Genomic DNA, 20,904 nt, shown 5'->3' on the forward strand with positions numbered 1-20,904 from the left:
TTATTCCCATTTCACAGATGATTGAACCACAGAAATAACTTGCCCAAAGGACCATAGCTAATAAGTAGAAAACTTACTCAGGCAGTTTGCTATAGAATTTGCTCATAATCACTGCGTCCCGCAGAGTTTCTCAATAGCAGCACTATTGGCATTTTGTGCTGAATAATTGTTGTGAAGGGCCATCCTGTGCATTATCCAACCTTTAGCATTATCTCTAGCCTCTACCACTAGGTGCCTGTAGCATCCCCAACACCAAATATGACAACCAAAAGTGACTCAGATATTATCATATGTGCCCGAGGTAGGGGAATGGGGGCCAAATCAACACTCCTCTACTGTATATTGTCTCATAAGAAGTTATAATATAGAACCCCTCCCCCACAGACAGAAATTAGCATCAGTAAGAAACACTTTTGAGAATACTGTTTTCCTGCTTTGAGCACCAGAGTCCTAACCAAAATTTATGTTCATATATACCTCCAGATTTATTAAGAGGAAAGTTAATGAAGGATTGTTTAGAATCATTACAACTATGATAGAAAATAGTTTTAGGTTTCTATACATATCTATGCACATTAACATATTTTTTGGTCATAATAATGGGGGTGATGATGATGCTGTTGGTGATGATGATGATATCTATAGTGGTAGAATTTGCCAGACTTCGCAAAAAAGTATTTTCTATGTATCATTACACTTAATTGAAGATAAATGTAATTACTATCATTATTATATGAGTCTTAAAGATGAAACTGAGTTTCTTAAAGGTAATTTATCTTTCCCAAGGATAACCGGTTAGAAATTATGGTCTAGCTGATGATTGAAATCGAGTCTATTGGATTCTGCTTTTTCTATTTCCTCTGCACTTGATTTGTTAGCTATAGCCCTGGTTTCAGACTTCAGAGCAACCAGTAGAGACTATTTTAAACCTCTCTGGTGATGATATTCACTTCCATCTTGTATTCTGAATACACTCCATAGGCCCATTTTCTGTTTTTCACCACTGATTATTGTTTGGCAACTGTACCTTGGTGCCTTATTTAATCTCTTTATGTTTCCTGTCACTGACAGTGCACAGAACCTAGAGGGTAAAAAAAGGAAAGTGGGATTGTATGGGAATTCAGATTGGTTTTCTTTGAATATCTGTAGCATACATGGAACTCACTATTTCTTTTTCTGAGAGCTTTAACATGACTACCAGCTAATACTAATTCTCTTATCTTGGTCATTTGCAAACAGATCATGGGGTTGTGTGACTGAGTGGTAAAAACTTAGTTATATGCTATACTATAGTTGCAACAGAGTTTGAGAAATGTAGTTTTCCCTTTTTTTTCTCCATAGTACAAGAGTTCAAGCTAGAAAAAGGTTGAAATGACTGCAGAATGTGCCAATTTACAGAACTTGTTACAACTTTGTATATGGAATTATAGAAATGCGATAGCTTTGTCTTAGTGCAAAAATGTTGGAAGACATAGAAGTTTAATCCTTACAACCTGAATCCCAAGCACTGAATACATTGCCTTGCACATAATAGTGGTCACATAAATATTTGTTGAAGTAGGTTAAATGCACAACCAAACTTCAGGGCTCTTTAAGAGAAAAGGAAATAATTTATTGAGTAAATACTATGTGCCAGCAACTGTATACATCAATTATATTTATTTTTCCTCACAGACATATGAAGAAGTTATTCCCATATTGTAGATTAAAGAACTGGAAGTTAGTAGTTAAGTAGTTTATGTAAGCACCCACAGCTAATAAATGGGAGAAAAAGTTTAATTATTTTCTCTGAAAATGCACGTGTTTTCATTGAAATGATCTACCTCCCAATTGGTTGGGTTACAGGATATGTCCCCCGCTATGCATATATTTGCATATTTATGTATGTACTTATTGACTTAATTGGTTCATTTTGTCTCTTGTTTAGCCCAATCCAATTTGAATATTCTGATTATTAAGTTGCCTGAGTCTATAGATTATGAAAGTGAGCTGTGAAAAGGCTTATTTTACCTTTTTACTTCTGAACTTGTGAAGGATCTGTTCCTGAAAACAACACCCTCAAGGGAAAAACAAAACAAAGATCTGCTTCACTGTCCAAAGTCTCCTGGAAGAATTGATAAGCTATTTAAATAAAACCTTTCCTAAGAATTTGATTTTATAAATGTAAAGGGAAATGTCATGAATTACTTGGCATTACCTCACAAATAACCATTATCTACTTACGTATTTACACAGATATTTTTTTCTCTTGTTGTGATAATTCCATTCACACTTCATTCTTGAATAAATTTTGAAAAAACTGTGCTGTTCTAGAACCCATGTAATATATAACATTTTTTAAGGAGGATCACTTATACAAAAATACTTTACCAATAAGAGATAAAGTTTGGCTATATCATCAGTAGAGAAATTAAAAAATGTAACACATCACAGAAATAAATCATTGTAACTCATGCAAGACAATGAGATTATTTTGATGAGTAGCATAAGCAAATAAATGAAAAGATAGTTGGAAATAAGAGATCCATTCCAGATTTTAAAAGGCATGACTAAAAATGAAGCATTAAACACAGAAGAGATACAGGGACAGAAAGGAGAAGTAAAATTTTGTTGCCTTAAAAAATTTCCCATGCTGGCTAATTTCTCTGCCTATATTAATTCTCTTCTCCGTCATGACTTATTTCTTACATTGATTAATATAATTCTCCTTATAGGTTTTCAAGCCATTTCTTTTCTCAAGGGAGAGATCATATCCCACTTCTCACTGGAGGCTTCCCTATATCTACCCCTCTTCTTTCCTCTGCACTCATGTAGCACATCATCAGAGAGCAAACAAATCAAAGGGATCAAAGTTGCTGAAGTGAAGATGAAAGGTGGTCAGAAGAAGAAGGAAGAGTGTAAGCAATGGTAGGGAGAAGTCTTAGAGGAGCCAATTTGGGGAGATAAGTTTCCCACAGAGGCCATTAAAGTTCTAAATTATCCTCAGCAAAATCATGCTAATAAGAAGGCCAGAGTTGGCAGAGCATTTGTCACCAGAATTTTGGAAAAGGGTAGGTTTATAGTAAGTAGTGTTGGTTCCCTAACTTTATTCTTTACCTTCAATACTGTACTATCTATTATGTTTTTTTCCCCCCTCTTTCTATGTAAGCTTTAAAATCAGTTTTTCAAAAGCACTTGCTGGGATTTTCTTGGGGATTACTTTAAATCTACAGATTAAGTTGGGATGCCACGGTGTACTTTCTTTTTTATGAGTGTGGCCCATTTTACATTTCATATATATCTGTATCCCCCATAACTCCTTGCCCAGGAAATGCAGAGAGTAGGCTCTTAATGAAAAAGTTGTTTAGCCCTGTCATTGTGGCTCAGTGGCTGAGCATTGACCCATAAAACAGAAGTTCATGGTTCCATTCCTGGTCAGGGTACTGCCCGGGTTGCAGGCTCGATCCCTAGTAAGGTGCATGCAGGAGGAAGACTATCAATGTCTCTCTCTCATCATTGATGTTTCTATTTCTCCCTCTTCCTGTTTCTGAAATCAATAAAAACATTACCAAAAAAAAAGGAAAAAGTTGTTTATTTGGTAAAAATTTAAATTTAGCTCTTTAATTCAGGTAGTATGTGATTTCGATGTTCTGTTTGTTCAGTGCTTAGAGGAGGCAAGAGCTCTGAACATGGAACAATAAATGTAACAAAAGATGCCCACTGATGACCCCTTAATGATGACCCTGTAATCTGCACTGAAGCATGATTTTTATTATGACTCTTTGATACCATTAAAATAAATCCATGCATGCCATTTGTGCAACTTTGCCAAGAAACTGCAATTTAAACACATGCCCAGTAAAGACTGGGTGAAATAGAGAAGGTACCTGACTGTCAGTCACACCTGGTAACAGGGTCATTGGCCAGAGTAGACACGGCCACTGCAAGCATGTGAAGATTGGAAATACATAACCTCCTAAACAAAGGAGTTCTCTGTCTAGTTCTCTTGCTTCTTGGCTTGTTGCCCTCCTGGCTTGTGGAGCTTTCACAGTCCTACATCTGCCCACGTGGCCCACAGCCATGTTGGACCCCACACACAAGGGACTAATGGACTTCAACTAGCCTGGAATCAACTCCACTGTGGAACAGAAACTCTGGACACTGGTTTTGCCTCTAACTCTACTGAATCCCTAGCTGCCCTTCTTCCAGGACTGGATTAAGGAAAATGGAACTTTAGAAACCCACGGAAATAAAGTTTTTTTTTTGTTTGTTTTGGTTTTTGTTGTTGTCAATCCTTACCCAAGTATATTTTTTCCATTGCTTTTCAGAGATAATGGAGGAGGCAGTGACAGGGGCAAAGAGAGAGAGAGAGAGAAACATAGATGTGAGAGAGACACATCGACTGGTTGCCTCCTACATGTGCCCCTGACTGGTGTTGGGGAGTGAACTACGACACAGATTTGTGTGCTTGACTGGAATCAAATCTGACACCCTTCAGTGCATGGGCTGACACTCTAGTCACTGATTCATACTGGACAGCACTTATATTCTATTAATGGTGGTGAAAGTAAGTACCTTGACAGATCATGTTATTTGCCTTTGATTAGTCTGGTATGCTCTGCCCTCTTATATTAAGAAGTCCATTAATTTTCGTGATTAAACTATTTTCTTTATTGATGACCTGAAAAATTGCATAGAATTGAATTTTGTACAGTTCAGATTCAATAACCACTTTGAATTCAGTATTGTAATAAGTACTGAAGTTGGCACTTTCATACACGTTATATCTTTTAATCACAAAACATTGTATTTTTATTTTACTTTGGTAAGGATATTGAAGCCCAAAGAGGTTGTGTGACTTTCAAAAGCATCCCATTTGGAAAGCATTACGACAGCATAGGGAGTATATAAGTGTTTATGGCATGGCTATCAAGCAGTAAGGGAAGATACACAAGCAGTATATACCAGACTTGCTGGAGCAGTTTTTATTGGAAAACACTCATGCAGACAGAGCAGTAGAAAATGTGCCAGTCCCATGTCTCCCATTACTCTGTAGGCAGCGCAGAGCCATCTGGCAGGGCCAGGCGTCAGATTGCTGGAGAGGAATCCTGACCTTTGGCTCTGGTGCTTTGAAGCTGCATTATTAGGAAAGTCCTTGTCCTTTCCCTGGTGTAAACAGAAGCTGAAATGTAATCAATAAAGAATAACATATCTTATTCTATTCTGTCTACGCAATGTTAATTTAACAAGTATTATTTAAAAGAAATGTTAACACTAGACTTGAGACTGGCTCTTCTGACTTCGCTTTCTATAGTCATTTTATTTCACTATAGCAGCTGAGGAAAATCCATCAGCAAAAAAATATATTAGTACTTGGAGTTGTGGAAATGTTTGTCTGTAGGGGATGAGCTAAAGAACATTTTTAAAGACAGGAGAGGTACGGTGTTGCATGTCCTTAATGATGTACATTGGTGGCATTGTGAATTGGAACTGGATGTGGGACAGTTTACTAGATATAATTGTTTAGTTGCTACACAAGGACTTTGAAACACATTATTTCAAACTAGAGGCCCAGCACATATGAAATCATGTACGGTTAGGGTCCTAGGCCTAGCTGGGCCTCTGTCTCTGGCCTATGCCACCTTGTGACACTATGTGAAGCTTTCTGCCCTGGGATGCTCCGCGAGGCTCGCAGCCCCTCCACTGCTCTGCAAGGCTCTCCCCAGCCCCGCCACTGCTCCGTGAGGCTCCCCCTGCCCCTGGACTGCTTCACAAAACCCCCCTGCCCCGAGACTGCTCTGTCAGGCTCCTTCCACCCTGCAACTGCTCTGCAAAACTCGCTTCTGCTCCTTGACTTCTGCTCCAGAACTTAGCTCACTGCCACCCCGAGAAGCAGCCGGCCATTTTCAGAAAAAAAAAAATTTCCATTTTCAAAAAAAATCCTGAGTTCTGTTGAGACGGGAATCGATAGTTATCTAACTGTAGAGAACAAAAGAGAGGATCTAGAGTTGCATTTACTAAACATGTTTTCAGACAATTCTGCTGATGTAAACCTGTTTTGTCACCTTTTTACTAGAGATTACAGGGCCACCAAGTTTTGAGTCTTCTGTGAGACCTGAAGATGTTACTGGAGAATCACATTTCCCCATCACTTGTTAGAGTGAGGTTCTTGGGGTACCACTGAAGCAGAAGTCCCTATGGGAGGATGGAGTGTGGTAGAAGTCACATTTCTTAGGTTCCAAAGTCCCTTGCCCCATAAGCCAGCCCTAGAAGAGGTGCACTTGGGTTCCAGTTGAGCCCAAAGCAAGGTCAGTATCCAGAGATTCCATTCATGTTGCAGCTGGGTCCAATTCAGCATCCAAGTTAATTAAAGCCCATTAAGCCATTGTGGGCATCCTACATAGCAGTGAACCATGGGGAATGCATTTCCCTGCCACAGGAGAGCCAGGCACACTGTGCCCCAGAGAGTAAAAACCAAAGGTGTAATTCTTTGCTCAGAAGTTTAAATATTCAGGTTTCTCACCGCTTGCAGTGGCCATGCCATTTTGGCCACTAAGTTCTTCTCAGATGTGACAGACGAGCCCCCTTCACATCACATAGACCTCAGTGGGCATGCATCTAAACCTTTGTCCAGTCCCTCCCCCCATTAATCAGCAGACAACAGACTTAGAGGGTGTTAAATGCAGCCTCTAAAGTGTTAAAGCTGTATAAATGGCAAGCCTATATTATCTAGTCTTTCCTTTCCTGTTAAATAATAGCCAGGCTATTACAATGGCATCAAAAGGAAAGTAAGGTTTCTTCTAAGTTTAGCCTCCTTTTAACTCAGGATCTACCTTTCCAGGTTTGCTATGCCTTTGCTTTTTCAGATACCAGTCTTTCATTGCTCTTGTGTCCCCTCCCATCTTCTTGATCCTCATGGATGGATGACTTCAAACAGATTCTTTACCCTTATTGTAGTAGGGTCTTAGGAGGGAGCAGGAGTAAATGCAGGCTATAACTGGAAATTGTTATCTAGAAATGACTCCGTTCCTGAAGTACCAGAAATCTTTATTCTTCCCTCTTCTTTTGCTCTTTAATTGGTTAATAATAATATCTTGATGACTGATGAAAATTTTTCCAAGTCCTACAAATGACAGTTTCTGCTTATTTCTATGGAGGAACTATTTCAGAGCATCCCTATCCAACTAATTCAATTAAAATGTATTACATATTAACTTTGGCTGTTGTGGCAAAATGCACGGGAGAATGGTCAGCCAGCACCCTGAAGACAAAAATTTAACTTTTTTTTCGCAGATCTGCTAGTCCAGTGAATTCTGGATCCAAAGCCTGAACTGAACTCGTGGGGAGGCTCTGACCTATATATCTCCTCCTGTGGCGGGACCCTGAGAGTCCTGGCAGCTCCACCCAAGTCACTCTTGGCAGGGCCTCCGGGGCATGCTCTGCAGCTCCACCCAAATCCAAGTCAGTCAGAGTGGGGAAGTAAGATTATAGTTTTAACCAGATGCTGAACTAGGTTGCAAGCCTGCCCCACCTTGCATGCCCTCCCCTCCCCCTCCCCTGGATTTTCCTCTTTATGGCAGGTTATGTGTTTGGTGATTTTACATGCTTCATTTCATTTGTTTCTCAAAAATTACTTTATGCACCATTTCATAATGTAGATGCTGAAGCTCTGAGGAGTTCAGTTACTTTCCCCAAACCACAGAGCTACTGGTAGATGAGCTAAAAGGCAAACCCAGACTCCCAAATTCTGTCTTCCTATTCAGCTTCATTTTTATCTAGGAGCTATTAACAAGAGGTATTTAAGCGGAAGGAACCCGTTTTCCATCTCTCTCTATAAGAGTGGGTTTTTAGCCAAGTGAAGAGGAGTAAAGAAACAAAATTTAGTTGTGCTCTTTCACCATAATGAGCTCTCTTTCTCAACTCATGAAGTTTTAATTTTTCAACTTATTAGGAAGTTTCCAGGTATTACTTTTTTAGTACCACACTCTCTCTTCTCCGTCAGGAACTTCAGTGATACCAGCATTAGAGCATTTGTTATTATCTTGAGGCTATGTTTTTCCTGTTTTTAAAAACTCATTTTTCCTCCTATTGATTAGATAAGACAATTTAGATCTATTTATTTTCAAGTTCACTCACTCTTTTTACTGTCATTTCAAATGACTGTTGAGTCTATCCAATGAGGTTTTTAAATTTCAGTTATTGTGTTTTTCAGTTCTTAAATTTCCATTGTGGTTTTCTTTGTTACATTGTTCTATTTTAAACCCTTTAAAGAATGTTTGCATTTGCTCATCTGATTATTTTTATAAGAGATGCTTTAAAATATTTTAACAATATTGCAATATTTGTATTATCTTGAGGTTGTTGTCAGTTGTTTATCTTTTTCCAAGAGAAGTTGACTTTTCAAGGCTCTTCTAATGCTGAATAATATTAAATTGAATTTTGGACATTTAAACTATTATGTTATGAGACTTCAGGTCTTGTTTAAGTTCTATGAAAAACGGGCAATTTACCCAGGTTTATGCTGCACTTTCCCAATATCTTCTGTGGTCGGGGATTCTAACAGACTGACATATTTCACAAGGAAAGGAAGGAGGGGCCGGAAGAGCTTAACCGATTGAAACAGGAATTTTAAGGGAATTAAGGCAGGTTTAGGGAATTTTTAGAATTGGGGTTCATGGGAAAAACACAGTGTTATAAACTGGAAGAAGGTACATTTCCATAAGACAAAGGAGAGGTCACAGTTACATTTACATAAGATAAGGGAACTAGGAGTAGCTAAGAGGTTTATATTTACAAAATAAAGAAGGAGGAAGAAAGCCCTGAAGGAATGGGAGGACCATGAAGGAGGAGGGCATTAGGAGTTACTATAGTAACCAATTCAAAAGGGAATAGTGTGGATATCAGGACAAGGAACTGCAACCTTTATAAACCCTAACCCTAACCCTAACCCTAACCCTAACCCTAACCAAGTCAGAGGGACCCTTTCCCCTCCCCACTTGGGAGTCTGTCCTGTGTGACTCTTTCCCCCTCCCCATATGGGAATCTGTACTTGTTCTTTAATAAATTTCCACCTTTGCTATATCACCTTCTGTCTGTGGATTCATACTTGGACTCCGGCAGACAAAGAATCTGGGACATCCTGCCCAGTCCAAAAATTCTGCTTCACAATGAATTTATATGCATACTAGAGGCCCAATACATAAATTCATGCATTCAGGGGACAGGGGTCTCCTCAGCCTGGATTGTGAGAGGGCACAGGTCAGGCCAAGGGACCCCACAGGTGCATGATCAGGAATGGGGAGGGATCACGGGACGGCTCCAGGGTGTGTCCGGCTCATCTCCCTTAGTCTGGATTGGCTGGACCCAGGAAGCAAGCTAACCTACTGGTTGGAGCATCTGCCCCCCAATGGTCAGTGCAAGTCACAGCGAGTGGTTGAGTGGTCTTAGCATATCCTTAGCATGTACTTAACATATTAGGCTTTTATTATTATATAGGATATACATAGCCCATGCACAGACAATAGTGCAGGGAAGGCCTGAGAGAGGAGAGGAGCTGAGGGGAGGAGATCAATGCAGGAAGGAGGGGAGAGGGGACATCTGTGATACTTTCAACAATAAAGATATATTTAAAAAATAATTAAAAGAGACATTTTTCCTTAAAGTAAAAGCAAAAACAAACAAACAAAAAACAACAACAACAACAACAAAAAACAGTTCAGATTTCAAAGGTTTCACAGCTTGCTTAGCATCTGTTTCCAATGTATGCCACCCAGTGGACAGTCTGGGACCTGGGCAGTAGTTGATCCAGTAGTTCAGTTGTCAGTGTCTTAGAGTTTGCTCATTAATTTCATGTCCATGCATCTGTGGCATGGGTTTGGGCCCCGAGTTCACAAATCACCTTATCAGGTTACTTCCCCAAGCTCATCTGGTTTCTGTCACCTCCCCAGAACTTTCTGGTTCCCTGGAGCCCTCCTTTGCAGGTGGGTGCCATCGGGGTGGAACTACTTAAGAGACTGGGGCTCGAAGGGCATCTGTGGAATGAAATCTCTCTAGCAATTGGGATCTCTTGCCCTGGCCTGCGGGGATTGGGCTAAAACCAGCAGTCCGACATCCCCCCGAGGGGTCCCAGGGTGCAAGAGGGCACTCTGCAAAGTTGGTGTTTCTGGACAGCTCATGCATTGAACATCTGCCCCCTAATGGTCATTGTGCATCATAGTTTAGGTGTTTATATATAGAGATTATTATTTATTATTTATTGTATTGTTTTCCATACAAACAACTGTAAATCTAGTTTTGCTCACCACTGTATGTAATAACCCTAGTCAGGGGTCATAAATTTCAGCATTGAAGGACGCCTTTATTTATGCGGAGGGGGGTGGACATTCAGAGTTGCAATGATGCTCATCACAAAGAAAAGACTGTCTCTATCTCTGTGAATAAAGAAAAAAAAAAAGATTTTCTTTATAGAGACCAAAAACATACAAAACTGGATTATTGGATTTGAATTCCATGTTTTTAAGGATTCATAAAAGGAAAACCAACCAGACACACATCCAAACCAACAAAATATCAGACAATTTAAAATGGTAGTTGAGCAAGTGTGTGAGGAGCATTACAGAAGAGGGAAGGGAGGTGGTGCTGGTGGAGGATTAGCAGAGGCAGCCAAGGGCATTTCCAGCATGATTTTAGGCTGACACAGCATGAACCAAAGTCAAGGACAGGGGAGGCAGGCAGGGGCTTAGAGATACCTCTGTAAAAACCTCCAGGTGGCTACTGATAAGGAGATCAAGACATGTTTTTACTGATAAGCAGGGCCAATGCAAAGGTCAGAACTTTGATCATGGGAAATTTTAATTACTCAGATATTGATCAGAACACCCAGGGACCAACTACAGAAGGGAGGGTTTGAGAACAGGGCTGGGTTTCTTACATTTATGGTGTGGGACCTGACTGCTTTTCCCAGGCTGCGGTCAGTTGCGATTCTAAGCGCATTCTAGGAAAAAAGCCAACTATGATAATGGGCTAGACTTTGGGGAATGGCAGTGACCACAATATTATTAGACTTTAAATGCTAAGTGGAAGAAACATTAAAGGAAGTTGATTTTGAAAGAACCTGTGGAAAGCCCTAAGGACCTTTGATGGAAATTTTATAATGTAAAAGGGAAGAGGGGAAGAATATTTAAAGGTGAATTGAAATGCTTCTTACAAATCAATAAAGAAAATTAAACCTCCTGAATGATCTCGGTGCAGGAATACAGTCTCAGAGTCTGTAATGAAGTTAGTCCCTGTATATCAGGTGTCTCTGGCCTTTGAAGAATAGCTTTTTGTGATTTTACGCGTGTCTGGTTGAGTGAATAGGCTGTTACTAGGATCTCAGTGGGTAGTGCCAAATCCAAAGGCATCCTGATTTAGTTCCTGAAATCTTTTACCTGGACTCCGTGATGCCTCTGCAGCTGTGCTCTTCTCCAAGCCCAGCCTCCCCTGAAAGATACTTTTTGCAAAGACAGCAGAACGTTGTTTCTGAAAGGCAGGCTTGATAGTTTCACTCCTTTATCGAAAGACAATTCTCTAAAATTGGGTCTTCACTTACTTCTTTAATCTCAATGTTTACAACCCTGCCCTGTATAAATTCTGCATTAGAGGCATATCTACATACTTTTTACTTTGGAATAATCTTTTTTTTTTTTTAAACTTTTCCTTGTCATTTTATTTACCTTTAAATATTATTTTTATTGATTTCAGAGGAAGGGAAATAGAGAGAGAGAGAGACAGAGAAACAGAGAGAGACAGATCAATGATGAGAAAGAATCATTGATCAGTTGCCCCTCCAAAACTGGGGCATGTTCTCTCTTGGTTCATAGGTCAATGCTCAACCACTGAGCCATGCAGGCCAGGCTGGAATAATCTTTTTTGTTTAACTTTTTACTTTTGAATAATCTTAGATTTACAAAAAATTTGCAATGATAATTTAGAGTTTACATAAATCTCCAGCCATTTTTTTCCTATACTTAGCATTATATTGCCATAGTATATCTGTCAAAACCAACAAATATAGATATATTACTAATAATTAAATTCTATACTTCATGCAAGTTTTACAATTTTCTCCAATAATATATTTTTTATATATTTTTTTTCTTTTCCAGAATCCCATTTAGAACATCACACTGCATTTAATCATCATGTCTCCTAGTCATGTCAGTATGTAACAATTTCTCAGAGTTTCCTTGTGTGTGTGTGTGTGTGTGTGTGTGTGTGTGTGTTCACGTGCATGTGTGTGTATGTGTATGATCTTAAGAATTTTGAGACTGATCAGGTATATCATAAAATGTCTTTAGATTGGGTTCATTTAATGTTTTTCCTCATGAACAGACTGGAGTTCTAGGTGTTGTGTGTGTGTGTGTGTGTATGTGTGTGAAGAATACCACAGAGGTGATATGTTCTTGTCATTAAGTCATATGAAGGACAATATGCTATCAACATGAATTATCACTGTGATATTAACTTGACTATTGGCTCAGGTTGTGTTTGCCAGGTTTCTCTACTGTAACATTATTGATTTTCCTTTTCCTTTTCTATACTGTTTTTTTGGAAGTGACTCACTGCATTAGCCTATACTCAGGGTGAGTGGAGGACTGAGTTCCACTTCCTGTAGAGAACATAATTAACATATTTTGAATATCTCTGTGAAGGGATTTGTCTCATTTGCCACATTTATGTACTGTATATATGTATGTATGTTGTATGTATGTATGTATGTATAGCAGTATGGTCCTAGGAATATTCATTTTATACAATGAATTATAATAAAATATTACCTTATTTATTTTGTTGCTGTACATATTCAAGCTTTGTCCTTTGGGAGCTTATAATGGTTGGCTCAAACCTGTTCATTCCTGGATTAATAAAGACAACTTAGCTACTAGTAATAAAACAGGCTTAGGCCTGCTTAAGCCATTTGAAGGAAATATAACATATCCCAGAATCTTTAAGTTACATTACATCTGCATCCAAGAGGACTGGAAAGTGTATGTACAAGATCAGGATCCCTGCGTCTCTTTTTTGCTTTATGCTCTGTGTCTAGTTTTTGTTTCCCTCTTTTTTTGTTGTTGTTGTTTGTTTGTTTTTTTTTGTGTTTTTTTAACTTTATTTTTTTTAATTTTTTAAAAAATTAAATTATTATCTGTGTACATGCCCCCCCCCCCATATATACCCTCCCTCCCCAGAGTTTTGTGTCCATTGGTTGTACTTATATGCATATATACAAGTCTTTCGGTTGATCTCTTATCTCCCCCAGCAGCATCATGGGACGTTGCTGTTATTTCCAAGCTACTGATTTCTTGCTTTAAAGCTACAGCCACATAAGAAAAGTGAAAAGACCTTAAGGTTCCACATTCAGAATATTTAGGAAGTAAATTGTATTTAACTCATTCAGTTTAAATATGTATTTCTAGCCCAAGAAGTTACAGCTGAGTGTGGTGTGGACCCTGAAGTACAAACTTGGCTCTAGAAGTTCACACCCATGTCACTATGCTAGAGTAGGGAGACGTTTCCGAGAGAAGGTGGGATGCTCTGAGCCTGCCAGACATCCCTAAAGGGTCCATTGTAAACACATGTGGCCTTAACAAGGGATGCTTCCTTGACCTTCATTGCACTTTTATCTTTGGTCTGCACAGAAAGTTCTACATCAGGCATTCCTTCTAGATATCATCTCTGCCCAACTACTTCTCTAAGTATACTCTCAGGTGATTTTGCTCTATAATTGTATTACTAATAAATATACTTATTATCACACAATGTATTCACATTTTTTTCTCAATGGGCTAAGTGTCTTGAGGACATTTTCATGTGTAGTTCTCCTGAGCATCTCTAAGACCTAATGTAGTCTCTAACATGTTATTGGTCTAATAAATGTTTTTTGAATGAAATCATGAACAAGTATGCTGGAGTGTATTTAATTATGGTAAGTCTGAAGAATACTGATATTAAAGTGCAAAATCATTGAACTTCAGTTAAAAACAATCATGCTTGCTGATAAAACAGTTAGAGAGATTCTTTTCTCTGCTCCTTTCCTCAAAGAAGTCTTGGAAAATAGGGTGCCTTAAAAGAAAACCTCAGCTCCTCACAGTGATGGAAAGAATTGGGAAGATTCAAAGGGAAATACGCTGGAAAAAAAAAAAGTTTTATGAGATATATGGAAGTGAAAGAAGAAAAACCAGAGTGTTAATTTGCTTGGCCTAATTCAATCAGCAAGAAAGGATTTCTCAAATGTATTTGTAGAAGACAGAAGGTAAAGAGAAAATTGGTTTGCTGAAAAATGAGAACAGGGAATTAGAGATGTAGGCTAAGCAAAGGGAAATTTGTTCAACAGCTGCATTTTGATGTAAAGGGAGATAAAGAATCGTTTAAAACAGAAACCATAGCCAAGGATGGATAGATGGCTAAGAGGGAGGCAGTTGAAGAAAACACAAACTTAAATCTACCAACTCTGTCTAGGCTTAATGAATTCATGAGCCCCTTATCTCATACTTGGTAGGTCATGTCTGGTTTCTGATTTTTTTCATCACCTACCAATGGTCCACTGAGGTTTTTAGCATGATAATTCAGAGAGAGGAGCTGGAATTCTAGCCTTGAGTTGGAGATAGGACTTTGGATCACAATAGCATGCTGCTATAGGATAAGACTTTGACAGTAGAAGAAACAAATTAACAAAATCATTGTTAATAAGTAACATACCTAGAGAGAATTAAGAATACAAGCACTTAAGAGAGAGGAAGAGGCAAAAAGAATCCAAATAAGGAGATTAAAAGCAAATGGTCTAAGATAGGGGTGTCGAACTCAATCAGAGAAGGGGCCAAAATCTAAAATCCAGCCTAAATCGCGGGCCGAATGGTTTACTGAACAGTCATAAACTGACAATGTCATAAACTGACAGCGGAGTGCAGTGATGACAGTGCGGTGCGGGCCACATTGCAAGGCCTGGCGGGCTGGATTTGGCCCGCGGGCCTTGTGTTTGACATATGTGGTCTAAGAGGTAAGAGGGAATAAGGAATGTGATGTCACCAAGATGGTTTCAAGTAGGGGAAAGTGGTTCATGGGATCAAATGCTTCAGAGGCTAGATACTAAAAATAAGTTTAGGTTTAAAGGGGTTCTGATATTGGATATAGTTATATTCATTTATGGAATATTATTTTGGATGACCATCTAAGAGATCCATGACTTTTATTTTTTTTCTTTATTTTTTTATTGAAATAGACTTTTCCTAAGGCCCAAGCAACATATATCTGGTATGGAGTTACTCTGATAACATTAACTTGTGGTATTTTTTAATCTTGTAACATAATTTTGCTACTTTAATTTTCCTTAATATTACTAGCAATCACTTCCTATGAAGATAAGCTGGTGATATTTTATATTATGATTCAACTTTGAATCCCTATTCCACAAAACATTGCTGCTGGTGATTTTGTTCTTTAAGAGGATGACTTTTGGATTAGGGAGGCAATTTGGATTTTGGATAGAGAAAACTTATTTAAATCTCAGTTCTGTCATTTCATATCTGTATGTTCTTGGACATGTCATTTAGTCTATCAGATGCTTACTTGTCTCATTTATAAATCTATAATTGGGTATATATCTATGATATTTACATCATAGAATGGCTCTGAAAATTTATGTGAAAATGAATGCACAGATGAAAATACTAGTTTCTTTGTGACCATGTGAGTTTATATTTAATTATGTTTAGTTTAAATGAGGTGACTTTTGAATAGGTTAGTTTCCTCTAGATTAAAAGTTAAGGGTAAGCCTGTGGCTCTACAAGTCAATATCTTTCCATATTCTTATATTACCCCAGAGCAGTCTCTGTACTGAAATATTTGTCTTCAATAAACACTAACTTAAGGTCATCTACTCATTTTGTACAATAAAATTCTACTCTTTTGGGGAATAATAGAGATAAAATTTTATATTTCTAATTACACTTAAATGATCACCTAGGACTCTCCCAAATTAAGCAGTCTCCTGTTGAGCACCAGAAATTAAAATGTCTCTGAATGATCGTTTCTCCAAGGTTCAGGAGAAATAGTGAATGCAGGGGATTGTTCATGCAAATAAACATGATTCACTTCCATTGTCGCAGGTTTTGCTTTCTCTGTCATATATGGCACTGATTCTCAGAGTAAACCTGTGGATCATCTTCTTCAAGGGAAGGACCACTGGTACTTGTTTCAGGCAGAGTATTGATTATTTTTACCTGGGCCTTGATAACTGGCTTACTGACTCCATATTCACAGAAAAATATTGAATGTAGGAAATGATAGATTTATTTTACAATCTCATATTTGGTGACCTGCTACCTGCAGAATTTCAGGTTCCTTTATGCTACTGTCTCCAAGTCAACTCCTCTCCACTCCAGAAAACTTGATTCGGTGCTCCCGAGTATCCTGTGCATATCCCTTATTTATCCTGTTCTACTTCATGACTCTCTCCCCCTCTAGGTATGTTAACCTTGAGGGAAGGGTTACCTTTTCAACTTAGTATGTGTTTTTAGCCCTATGTCCAAAATACCTGTGATGAAATAGACATGCATTATGTATCAGTTGAGTGACTCAGCCAAAGGGCTGACTTCTGATACTTACAATATTTTATATTTCTAAGGTTCAACAAATTTACATTTTTGATGCAGACATCAACAGGAATACATCACTTATCACACCATTGGTTCAATAGTGGCTCTACATATTTTAGAAACACATGCTCATTTTTAAGCTACTCTGAAATTATATTAGGGCATTTGTGTACTAGAAATATTAGGGTCTTTGCCTAGCTTTCTAAAAAAATCCACTTGAGAACAGTAAATCTGAAAGTTGAAGATATAGGTAAAATATTACCATCTTCTATAAAACTTTTTGTGATTTTTCCAAAGAGTGTTAGATCCCTAAAACTTTATTCATTTTCTATTATAGAACTCAACTTATCATGGTTTAATTCATCCATTCATAGAGACAAAATAGACTGGGAATTCCTCAAGGAAGTTGTCTTTGTTTCTTATTCATTTTTTCTTTATCTCTGGCAGAATATCACCTTCTAAGACTTTGTACATATTGTTGCTTCTCAATAGAACATTCTATTTAAAACCCTCTACCATTACCACCTCCTATCCTACTCTTATATTAATACAAGCACATAAACTTCATTGGGTAATCCCTAAATATATTTTTAGTGCCATATTTTACTTATTGACTGTCTCCATCCTCATCCCAAATGCTTATATTTATCCTATTGCATTTAAATTATTCACTTTTTTTTTCTTCATACTAGCCTGTGAGCTCTTTAAGCTCAAGAATTTTATGTTGTTACTAAATGCCTGGTGCACAAAATACATGCATGGTAGGGTTCCTAGGCCTGGCCAGCAATCAGAGCTGATTGGGGCCTCCTGGCTGTCAGCTGGAGACTTCCTTCGTTCTCTGCACCCCCTGGCGGTCAGCACACATCATAGCGAGTGATTGAATGCTTGGTCTCCTGGTCGAACTCACAAGGGGAAACTTTGCATATTAGCCTTTTATATATATAGATCCTTTATGTCTCCTATGCCTAGTCTTAGCTGGAACAGGAAAGGTGATGACTACAACTATTTTAAAAATAAATATACCACTTCTGTCATTCTTCTGTGCATGTAATTAGTGAATTATTGGCAAAGGAGTGAATCTTTCCATCCTATTTTGCATACTGGTATTCTTCTCATATCTACACCTACATTTTTGTTAAATTAGTTCATTGCTATGGAGATTTCTGAAGAAACTTTAAGATATATGGGATTAGGGTTCAGTGGGTAATAATAGGAATATAACGTTTACGTGTTACATGGCTGCTATTGATTGAATTTTAAGAGAAAGTTCATTTATCCCCACATGTCCTGTGGGGGAGGAGCTGTTTGGTAGATTGGTCTTTCTGTGGGGGAAAGAATTGACTCATAGAAATTCAGTTCTAGAGAGTGTAAGTGGAAATGGTGCAATTGTAAGATGCATACAGACTGTGTGTACTTTATCAATGATTTTTCTGATGACAGCCTGACTGAGGGCCTCCTGAGAAGTATCAGATTTTACCTGTTTTATGAGCAGAAGTTTTTAAAGGATGATAATAAACGTATCTTATTTCTATTGATCATGTTTCATTATAATAAGCTCTCAACCAAATAAATAAAACCAAGGTGACATTATATTCAGTTGTCTATTGATTATAATTATTTAGATGGCCCTTCAGGGAAAGTATTAGGTAACAGTTGTTCAAAATTGGGAACCTTATTAGCAATGTTGGTTCAGTCTAGTTTTGAGTGAATGCACTCTTTTGCGACTCATACTCTATGCCAGCCTACATAGAGGTCACCTTTTTTCCCCCTCCCTCTCTCCCTCCCTCCCTCACTCACTCCCTCCTTCCTTCCTCTCTGTATTTCTACCTTATATCTGTCTTTGTTAAGTTTCTATTATATGTGGACCTTTCTCTAGCAATGCAGATAGAAAAAAAAATTAAACTCAAACCCTATCTTCAAAAAAAAAATGTAATGACAATTCATGGAAGTAAATAAATAATTATAACACAATTCAAGAAATTATGATAGAGACATAAAATATTTTCTAAGGAAGAAAGAATAATTCAAACTATCTTAGGAGAGAGATGAATATTGCCTCCCTACCCTACCAAAAAATAAATAAATAAATAAATAAATAAAAGAAAAGAAAAGAAAACCCACCAAAACAAAACATTAAAAACCACACCACAAAACCCACATATGATAAAAAACAAACAAAAAAACAAACAAACAGCCAGGCTTTTTAGTGGAAGTGATCAAATAGTAGTTCACTAAGGTTGAGAAAATATGGCATCTCAGGAAAGAATGGCATTTCTCTGTAGGGAATAATGTAGATTTTCAAGGAAAGTACAAATATGTGCTATCTAATATGGTAACCAATAAAGACATGTGGCTATTTATATTTAAATGACAACATTCAATAAAATTAAATTTCACTCTCTCTGTTGCACAAGTCACATTCCAAGTGCCAAATAGCTACATGTTGTTAGAGGCTATCATGTTAGACAATAGATACAGAACATTTCTGACATCACAGAAAATTCATCAGGTAGCTCTGGTCTAAATTTTAATAACAGTGCTAGGGGTAGAGGGTATATTTTTTTTGAGGAATGGCTCATAATTCAGATTGCTTTGTGAAAAATTAAATCCATTATATTAAGTAAGTTAATAGCAGTTATTGATTGCTTACCATGTTTCATATTGCCTATATTTGATCCCCATAGATGTTAGTATCCATTTATGAAACCAGAGACTGAAGTTCAGAGATAGAAAGTACCTTTTTCCAAGGTTACTCAGCTAATGAATGGGTTGAAGCAGAAGACTGATCCCCAGAGAGAATTAATATTTAAGAAGTTTGAATTGTATATGTTGGACAGTGAGAAATAAATGTTCTAAACAAGAAAGTACATGATGAGATCTGCATTGAGGAAAAGTATTCTTGTGGGGGTGGATTAGTGAATGGCTTGACCTTGGCAAGGGGAATAGTTTTCATCAGATGTCTGTGATTAGATCTCAGAATATTTTAGAGTTTAATAAATTATATATAAAACTCAGCTTAGGAGTATCTTCCTTTGTCTAAATTATATTTTTAAAATGAGATACAGGGAAGAAGGTAGGCATATCAAGAAAATACTATAGAGGCCCAGCCAGCAGGGCTCAGTGGTTGAGTGTAGACCCATAAATTAGGAGGTCACAGTTTGATTCCTGGTTAGGACAGAAGCTGAGGTTGCAGGCTCAATCCATATTGTAGGGCATGTAAGAAGCAGCCAATCACTGATTCTCTCTAACCATTGATGTTTCTATCTCTCACTCCCCTCTCACTTCCTCTCTGAAATCAATAAAATACATATTTTAAAAAAGATAAAAGAAAATATTGTAGATTATTACATAGGAAGTGGTTTTTAAGGTATAAGCAAACCATGTCTCATAAAATGCAGTCATCCAAAACATTTACGGTTTGTAAAATTATTCATATGCTTGTACATAATTGTACTTACCATATTCACACCCACACAACTCACATGCATGCACATATACTTACCCAACTCCCCATTTATATATGGTCTCATAACAATTGCTCATGTTGGGAAGCAGGGGTTTTATTTTAACATGCAAATGCAGTAGAGCTTTAGTATTCTTAGTTTTATCGTTTTATTAATTCATTCAACAAATATTAATGAAGGCTAACTGTGTTAGGAACCAGAAATGCAATGTCAGTTCAGTTTGTGATCTAGTAGAAGATACAGAAAAAAAAATCATGCAATTACAACACTCCATAAGTGCTACAATGACAATTTGTTCCCTTGCTAAAAGCACAAACCTGAATGCTGAGCTGTGAATTACTAAGATAGTAAATGATGATAGTCTATCACATCTCAGTGCAGCTGGATTGTTTTCGCCTTCTCCTCATATACTTATAAATTCTCCTAAGGTTGTAAAAATGTTTTATTTATGAAATATTGCTGACAGGGGAGAGATAAAACTTTAGTAAATGTTGAAAACTATGGTTAAAATTTGAAGCTATGCCAGGAAACTCATTACTCTCATCATAAATACAATTTGAGGCAAAGGAGAGAGCCTGAAAAATAATCTATTTATAAATTTAGGAGTTCACAAAGGTTTCAGGGTATAAGTATGTACAACTCTAGAGAAATGTCAACTGTAAAAAAGGAAAACAAAAAGTCACTCCTCTGGGTCTTCTAAAAACAAGTTGCACATGAAATCACAGTAGAAATACCATAATGATGATGATGGATTTTATTCTTGAGGGTGTCTAGGCTATTGCCCTAAATATACTACATAAGGAGTTCTTCTCTAGGTCTTGACAGGTATT

The 20,904-nt window shown here is 37.6% G+C and overlaps 1 protein-coding gene and 1 long non-coding RNA gene across 2 annotated transcripts in view; both read left to right on the forward strand.

Moving 5' to 3' along the window:
• LOC311628242 overlaps window positions 1-20,904 on the forward strand; it is a 1,314,020-nt gene that overhangs the window by 416,600 nt on the left and 876,516 nt on the right. The gene's annotated exons all lie outside the window — the stretch shown is intronic.
• Window positions 1-20,904, forward strand: part of LOC311628228 (tigger transposable element-derived protein 1-like) — a 457,475-nt gene that overhangs the window by 408,866 nt on the left and 27,705 nt on the right. The gene's annotated exons all lie outside the window — the stretch shown is intronic.

The sequence above is a fragment of the Pipistrellus hanaki genome (assembly GCF_964339955.1).
Source record: "Pipistrellus hanaki genome assembly, chromosome: 9".
NCBI lineage: Eukaryota > Metazoa > Chordata > Mammalia > Chiroptera > Vespertilionidae > Pipistrellus > Pipistrellus hanaki.